This window comes from Phaseolus vulgaris, chromosome 4 (genome assembly GCF_051622355.1).
Source record: "Phaseolus vulgaris cultivar YP4 chromosome 4, ASM5162235v1, whole genome shotgun sequence".
Lineage (NCBI taxonomy): Eukaryota > Viridiplantae > Streptophyta > Magnoliopsida > Fabales > Fabaceae > Phaseolus > Phaseolus vulgaris.
In genome coordinates, this window is record NC_143501.1 from 40,612,547 (window position 1) to 40,621,569 (window position 9,023).

Sequence of the window (9,023 nt, forward strand, 5' to 3'; positions counted from 1 at the left end):
GTGAAGTTGACAAACATCCTGCACTTTCCGTTGGCCTTCTTAACCAACACAATGTTTGCTAACCGCTCAGGGTATTGAATCTCCCTTACATGGCCAACATCCAACAACTTTCAAGTCTCTTCTCAGATGACGAGGTGCTTATCCTCGTTGAACTTCCTTCTCCTTTGGACCACAGGCTTGACTCTCTCATCCATGGTAAGCCGATGACATGGGAAGTCTGGGTTTATCCTGGGCATGTCTGCGGACGACCATGTGAAAGCACCCATGTTCACCGATGTCAAATCAACTATCTTATCCTCGAGCTCTTTTCCCAAAGAGGTGTCGAGCTTAAAGTTCTTCCCTTTTATCTCCCTTTCCTGAACCTCTCCAACAGGTCCATGTCACCTCTTATTGACGAATTCTGCCTCCGTAATCCATTCTGGTTCTCCTTCCTCTTCTATTCTTCAGGCTACTCTCGTAACACTTTCGCGTCGTCTTCTGGTTGGACTTTATGGTAATCACTCCTCCCTCAGAAGAAGGCAACTTCATCTTCATATGGGTCGTTGAGGCCACCGCACCCAATATGTTCAGGGAAGGTCGCCCCAAAAGCAAATTGTAAGCAGAGGACGCGTTAACAACGATGTACCTGATGGTAATCATCCTGGTCGCGATGTCGTTAAAGAAGGTCGTCCTTAGCTTAACGTACCCTCGTACTTCTACTTGATCTCCTGTGAAGCCGACTAAGCACCCATCGTATGGCCTCAGCCGGTTGTAAGCGGAGGATGCGTTAACAACGATGTACCTGATGGTGATCATCCTGGTCGCGATGTTGTTAAAGAAGGTCGTCCTTAGCTTAACGTACCCTCGTACTTCTACTTGATCTCCTGTGAAGCCGACTAAGCACCCACCATATGGCCTCAACTGGTCGGGGGATAACTGCAAGCTAGTGAATGTTCCCCAGAACATCACATTAGCCGAGCTCCCTTGATCAATCAAGACTTTGTGCACTTTTCTTCCTACGGTGACGACAGATATCACCACTGGATCATTCTCGTGAGGAACCACGTCTTCCAGGTCGGAGCTCGCGAAGCAGAGAGTGGGATCCGAGGATGATTGCCTTCAGGGACATCACTACTCGTGCATATCCCTTACGTTTGGAAGTAGAGTTTCGTCTTCCTGAAAATCCTCCCGAGATGGTGTTCATCTCTCCATGAATCGGTGTCTCATGTACTTGGTCCCAGAGAGCGACCTCTCCTTTTGGCTCTCCCTGGTCAGCCTCAAGATACTCCTTCAGGAACCCTTCCTTCACCAAGCTTTCCAGTTGGTGGCCTAAAGCTATGCATCACTTGACATTATGCCCAAATGCTTTGAGGAACTCACACCAGGCATCTCTTCATGATCCTAGATTCCGATCTTTCTTTCAGGAAAACTTCAGCTTGTTTACTACCCCTGACATGCTCAACAATTCTTTGTAGGACACTCAGAATTTGGGTTGGGGTTGCTGACTCCTCCCTAGCCTTTGTCTTGGGCTCGTCCCTCTTGGCTACGTATGGCACGTACCTCGAGTCCATTCTCTTCTCGGTCAAGGTTTCATTGACTCGCAAGGGTCGAGCTCGATCGCTTTCCTTAGGCCTAAGTTGCCTTAAATACGAGTTGTCGTTCTTTTTTTACTACGACCTCCTCTACTTCAATGTGAGCGACAGCTTGTTCTCGTACCTCAAAAATTTTCTCTGTTGGATTTCTGATTAACGAGTCACTAAATGGTCCTGCCGCGATCCCTTGCTCGAAAGCAGCGATCATCATATCTTCATCATGCATTTGAAGTCTTATCGTAAGCACACTGAACTTATTCAAGTAATTCTTCAATGACTCTCCCTCCCTTTGCCTCACGTCGAAAAGGTCATATATCCTCGGGGTTTGACCTTGTTGGCGGAGAACTGCTCTCTAAACATCGTGGAAAACTGAGAGAAAGAAGTGATCTGACCATCAAGGATCCCACTGAACCATTGTAGGGTTGTACCTGTAAAAGTGGCCATGAACATTTTACATTGGATGACATTCGTTCCTCCAGAGATAATCATCCGAGCATTGAATGTCGTAAGGTGATTTTTAGGGTCTTTATCCCTATGAAAAAAGGCGATTTTTGGTGTAATGTAATGAGCTGGCACAAGCTCATCCATGATCTCCTTTGAGAATGGTTTGGGACTATTCCTCGCTGGCAAGCTTAGAGGTCGTTCCCTGGTGGAACATTGGACACGTTGGTGCAAGATCTTGCGTAATTCCTCATTGGTTTTGCACAACTCCTCATTGGCTTGCACGTGCCCCTCCATTGTTGTCCGAGATGCCTCAATTTCTGCCATCAGGCAATTCTGTGGAAGCTCTTGCTCAGCTCGGGCTTCCGCTCGTAGCCTCTCCTGCTCAACCCTGGCTTCTTCTTGGATCCGTTCTTGCTTTCGTCTGTGCTCCTCGTTGGACTCCTGGAGAGCCCTCATGACATCCATGAGTTGTTGTAAGACGGGGGCATCACTTACTTCAGATCCCTACGGGCCTTGCCTTGTGTTTTTCATCACGTCAGAAAGCTCAATCACGAATGCGGATGGGATCAAGTTTTATCGGGCCCCACGCTATGCGCCAAATGTTCTCGTCGGTTGACCTCGGGTTGACTGGATGGGCAAGCTCTGCTTCTAGTCTGTCTCTTCTTGGTGCACTGGAACAACGCTTTGCTGAGACAAAAGGGGCACTACCTGTTGGTCACACACCGACGATCAAGCTAGTGAGAGCATACAAGATAATAATCAGTTTCAGTCTCTAGCACTCAGAAACAACATACCTTTCCCGGGTTCTCAAGCCCCTTTTATAGTTATCCCTTTAACAGTTTTCACTCACGAGAATATAATCTCAATAGAAAGCATATATAACAAAAAAATATTTTGCCTACGGGCACCTTTACTCACAGTGCTAACAACATAAGAGAATCTCGTGCACCTTTATTCACATGTGCTTGCTACTTAGTTAACAGATTTAACAACTTATATATTCAATTAACAACTTATATATTCATTAATATATATTCAACTAACAACTTTATATTCACATATATATTTAACTAATGCATACCATATAATATTATATATCCAAACTTAATATTTTCTGCTCTTTTACCGAGCTTACCATTAAAACTGGATCGAGCCCATGATCCGCTTTTGGCCCCAAAGTCGAGCTGACCACAACCAAATGCTTGGACTAAGGTCCCGAGCATTTTTGTCCAGTACAGTAACTAAAACCTTGATAACTAATTAGATATCAATTTATGAACTATTTATCAGTAATATAAACTTCTTTAGATACCAATAATTTTTTTAAGTCTTTAAAATAGTATCTAATTTAATCAATATAGTAATTAATTATTTTTTGTTTCTAAATTTTAGTTTATATTTAATAATTTTTTTAGTAATTTTAAAGAAATTAGAAATCTCCATTATATTTAAGATGGTTTTGAATCACATCATACAATATTTAGTGATTGGTAAGCATAAAATAACATTTTGGCATGGTATTATAGACAATTTTGAAGAGTCCAAATTGAGAACTTTTATGGTTTATTATAATTGAAGTGCTACTTAGAGAAAGCTATTTTGAGGAAATGTTATCTAAGTGTGGGAAAGTAAAATCACTAATAAGAGAAAGGTTGTTTGTTAGAAGAGTGTTTCAAATGTGTAGGTAAGAGCAAAGGGAGAAAGCTTGTGACCAAAGAAAATTTCTGTTAGGAGAAAAATGTTTGAAAAAATGAAAAGGAGTGTGGTTGTAAAAGGTTGTTGGTTTTGTTAATTCATTTGACTTTGTGAAGAAGAGAAAAGTTAGTGGGATTTGAGAAGATTCTTGTTTGGCCTTATGCATGGTGTAAAGGCCACGCTTCACATTTGTAGTCTCATTTTACAAGCTACCATCTTCATAATTAATTTAATAAATAAATCTCTGTCCAACAATGTTATGTATCCATTGGTCATTATTGTCGACTTAAGATATATTAATGTTTTTTTATACAATAAGGTTTTAATAGTTAATATAAAGATAAAGTTCAATCCAACTAAGGAATGAAAATTGTTTACTCTACCCAATAATTTTCAATCTGTTTCCAATCAATTTTTTGAAATTCTGAAATTATCTTTTTATTTCAGAATCAAAAAAATTGAAATTAAAAATTATATTCTGAAAAAAAAATCTTAAAATAGATTTTTTTTTATTCTGAAAATGAAATTCTGGAATAGAATTATAAAACTAAAATTCTATTTTGAAAAAAAATTCCAGAATATAAAACATACATTCTAAAAGAAAAATTTGGAAAACAAAATTTGTAAACATATTTTAGAAAAATAATCTAGAAGTCTAAATTCATAAATATATTTCTAAATACATTTTTGACTTACACCCTTTACCCTTACATACAAATTATAGAGGAAATTTTTATCATTTTTTGTCAATAATAGGATGTATGTTCAAATTTGTTGAATGGAGGAAGTAATTGTCATGAATTCTTTCTTTGTTGAATATAAAATTAGGACAATTTCTTCCTTCACTTTCATATTTTCTTTCTGCACCTCCATAAATCTTTCAATTTTAAAATTATCCTTAAACAAAAGGTGCATGATTTTTTTTTTTCCAATTGTATAAATCCGTAATTAAGAATTTTAGTATCAGAAAAAAGAGAAGAGAAGTGTAAATAAAAAAGATGAAAAATAGGCAAATTTGTCATTGCATGTATTATATGGACGTGCAAGAAAAGAGAAATGAGGTGCAGGAAGAAATTTTCAAAAGTTAGCCCAACAAATTGTAATTACAGCACCAATCTATTGTTTTAGGACTTTGCTGTTCTCATTTCAATTTTTTTCTAAGTTCAACTTTTGGCACATTCTCCCTGCACCCAACACATTCTAACTGGCACCCAATCACTTAATAGTAAAAGACGAATATACCCTTAATGAAATTCTGAAAAATATAATTGTGATATGCACCCAATCACCTGCACCAACCCTATTCTTCTCTTCTTCCATTCCATTGTGCCTGCCGCAGCCACCGTAAGCCACCGTGTTGTGCAGCCACCGTGAGCAAGCTTGTTGTCCAACCACCGTGAGCGACGTTCTTCTCCATTCTTCTGCACCCACCGTGACCTCCATTATCGCAAGCAGAGCACCAGATTCGAAGGTACGTCATGCTTCCGGATATTTTTATCCATAAGTGAGTGAGAGTTGCGGATATTTTTATCCGCAAGTGACTTTTGAGAGGTGCGAATATTTTTATCCATAAGGGAGTTTGGGGTCCGGATATTTTTATCCGTAAGTTTGTTTTGACTTACAGATATTTTTATCCAGAATATAGTTGGGTCCGGATATTTTTATCCGTAGGCACAACTGTGGTTGGCTTCCGGATATTTTTATCCGTAGGCACAACTGTGGCTTCCGGATATTTTTATCCATAAGCAACGATCAGTTCCGGATATTTTTATCCGTAAGCAACTAGCAATTCCGGATATTTTTATCCGTAAATAAAGAAGACAAGGGCATTTTAGGATTTTTAAAAGTGTGTCGGGTGCCAGTCACAATTGATCGGGTGCAGAAAGCAATTGCCTCAACTTTTTACTTGTACGCAATTTTTTCTGTACAAAGAATGCTATTGTGTGAACACACACATTTACCTTGTTCACAATATATAACAAATGTTTTTTAGGAGGAGGATGTGTAATTATGTTTTGTATTGGTTCACGATTCACGTTTTGTTGTGTAATGATTTTTTAAGAATTAATTCAACAAATGATTGGAGTGCATATGTGTGATCAAAATTTTATTATTTTGTAATAATTTTTTGAGTAATTTTTCTTTATCATATTTATTTAATATAATAATTATTTTAATTAAGTTATTTATTATAATTTGCTATTTATTATTGTAATGAAGATTGTGATGATAAAAATGAGTTTGTTATAATTTAAATTTTAATTATTTTTCATCATAAGTTTATTATGAATGATATTAATAATATGAATAGAACAATATATATTAATAATATTTTATCAGATAAATATAAAAATATTTTATTTATTATATATAAATAATATGGTGATCGTTGAATTTACTCAAATAATAATGCTTGATTACCTTAGACTGTCAATCGAAATTTTAAAAAGAGAAAACTATTTTCTTTGACATGGAATTGTCATGAACAAGAAGTTATTTGTTATGCGTTCCAAATTTGAATTTGTAGTGGTTACACTAGAATAAATAAATATTATATATAGTTAAATATTTGTGAAATTAATAATTATTAAAATCTTGGTCATGATAATGAAGAAAGAAATATAATTTTCTTAATTATCCATCATAAGTTAGCTGATTACATCTTGGTATTTTTACTATTTTCTGAAGTCAATTAAAAAACTTTTAAAGGATAAAAAAAATTGTTTTATTTTTCTAATAATTTTTTAAAGTAAAATTATTTTATATTAGCTCAATAATTAAAATTATTGTTAAAATGTATAACTTGATCAACTTATCAATTCATTAACATGATTAATATATTAATGATTTAGTTTTGAATTTATAAATAAAATACATAAGTATTTTAATATTTATTAAAGAGATTAGTTTAAGTATTTAATTATTTAAATTAGATAAATTAATTAATTAATTAATTAATTAATTTAAATTAAATTAAATATTTTTATTTTATTTTCTAGTACTGAAAATATAAATAATGCAAAAGTAAAAAAATAAATAATAAAAAATGTGTTACAACGGCAGTTACAAAATATTGTGATGTGAGTAAAAATATACAAGGAAAATAATCTGAAAATGATGTATTTAATTCTATATATAAGTTACTCAAAGTAATCAAAATAATAAATTAAATATATGAATTATTTATATACCTTTTTAAACAATTCTACCTTAAAACATTATTTCAATGCTTTGTAAGTACAAAATACTATTTAAATGATAATAATAACTATAATAATAATAATATAGCTATATATAAAGAGGATTTCTTTAAATAACAGTTTTTGTGTGTACATAATTTTTTTTTCTGATTTCACCTTTATTTAATATATCTCATTTTATTAGTACAATGAAGTACTTTATCATTTCATATGAATTACTTAAAAATTAAAATTATTTTTTAATTTTTTAAATTAATATTAATGCACAGTTTTTATATGCAAATTAAGTTCCTCAACTCTTCTTTCCTTAATTATTTATTTTAAGGCAATAGAAAGATAGTAAAATCATATTCTCACTCTCATTCGGTTCCTACACTAAATCTAACATATCAAATAAAATAATATTAATTTTCAATCACTCTCTACTCCATTTCAAGCAATTCTATTCTTTGGTAACTATTATTCTTTTGTATCTATTATCAAGTGAATCTTAACCTTAACGTGAATATCATCACTCTCTCCAATCTCAAAACTACCAATGGAAGAAGAGAAAAAACTTGAAGAAGAAAGAAAAACTCAAACCAGAAAAGAAGAAAAAAGAGGTTGATTATCAATTCATCAATTTCTTTTACATATTATTTTTTCTTTTCAATTTCGACTCATCCAAAATTATTTTTCTATATTTATTAAATTTCTATCATAAATAAATTGAGCAGAAGAGGAAAACGCGGATACACAACCGTAGCATCGCCTCTGTTTCCACTAGTAATAATAATAACTATAACAATAATATAAAAATTAGAATAAAATTATGTGATTAATATGTTTTAGTCTTCTCAAAGGATTTTTGAACTTATTGCTAATTTTACTAGTGAAATTGTTAATTAGATGAATATTTATATATAATGGGAATATATTTTTACCACATGTATTTTCTTTTGGATAGTTTTAATAGGCTTATGTAGAAGTTAATATCCTGAGTTAAGTAGGAAGCTTATGAATAATTTTTTTGGAATGTAAAATAGGTAAAGTTGGAATTTTTTTGGATTAGAGGTATATACTTTTTAAAAAAAATATATATTGCAATATTTTTTTAATATGCTATTTAATTTAATTTATTTTTTATCGATAAAAAAACCCGAACAACATATAAATTTTTTGTCGTTTTAGTCTAAACAAGACAAATTACATTTATCTCTCCTTCAATTATACTAAATGATTCCAATAAAATACTATCTTTTAACAATAAGTGCAATGGTAACCATTATCTTTTTAAGGATTCTCAATTTGTGTAACTTTAGCATTTTTTTTTATCTTGGAATATATTCACTTCTTTATGTATGGTAAGATATAGACTTTTGGGGAATTCCTTTATATTATTGTTTGCAATCCATTGGTATGCCTTGGACTATAGTCCATTAATATCTTGTTTCCTATATAATATACTTAGAATTTAATAAGCATAATCGCATCATAAAAAGCATAGAAAAGGTTTTGCACCTTTTCGATTATTTTCTTGTTTATTCCCTTTAGAATCCTTTTATTTTACATTATAATTCAATATATAGAATATCTTATGGGTCTACATGATTTTGAAACATATTTTTTATTTGTTATTATGGGATAACTTTTGCTTTAATAAGTGGTGAATCTTAATCAATAATTTTAGATACTAAAATAATATATTTATATTAAATATAATATTAATATATTTAATTTTTATATAAAGATATTAAATTTTATTCTCTAGCAGGACGAACTTTTCTTCCTCCTTTTTTTATAAATTTTTTAAATTTCTTTTATTATTTTATGTTATAGCGAATACACAAATTTTTAAATTTCATTATTTTAAACTAGACAATCAAATAAACGATAATCTTTATTGAAAATAAATTTTAATAATTGTAATTATATATATTTTTCATATAAAGTGTTATATGTTACCATTTCATGAGTTACTTTATATATTTATTCTAAGACACTAAAATAACAAACGAATACCTAATATAACTTCAAACGTTGTTTAATATAATATTATGTTATATTTTATTAAAAAATATTTTTATTTTACTTTTTTTTAATATCATAAATATATATCTTGTGCCAGTTCGAT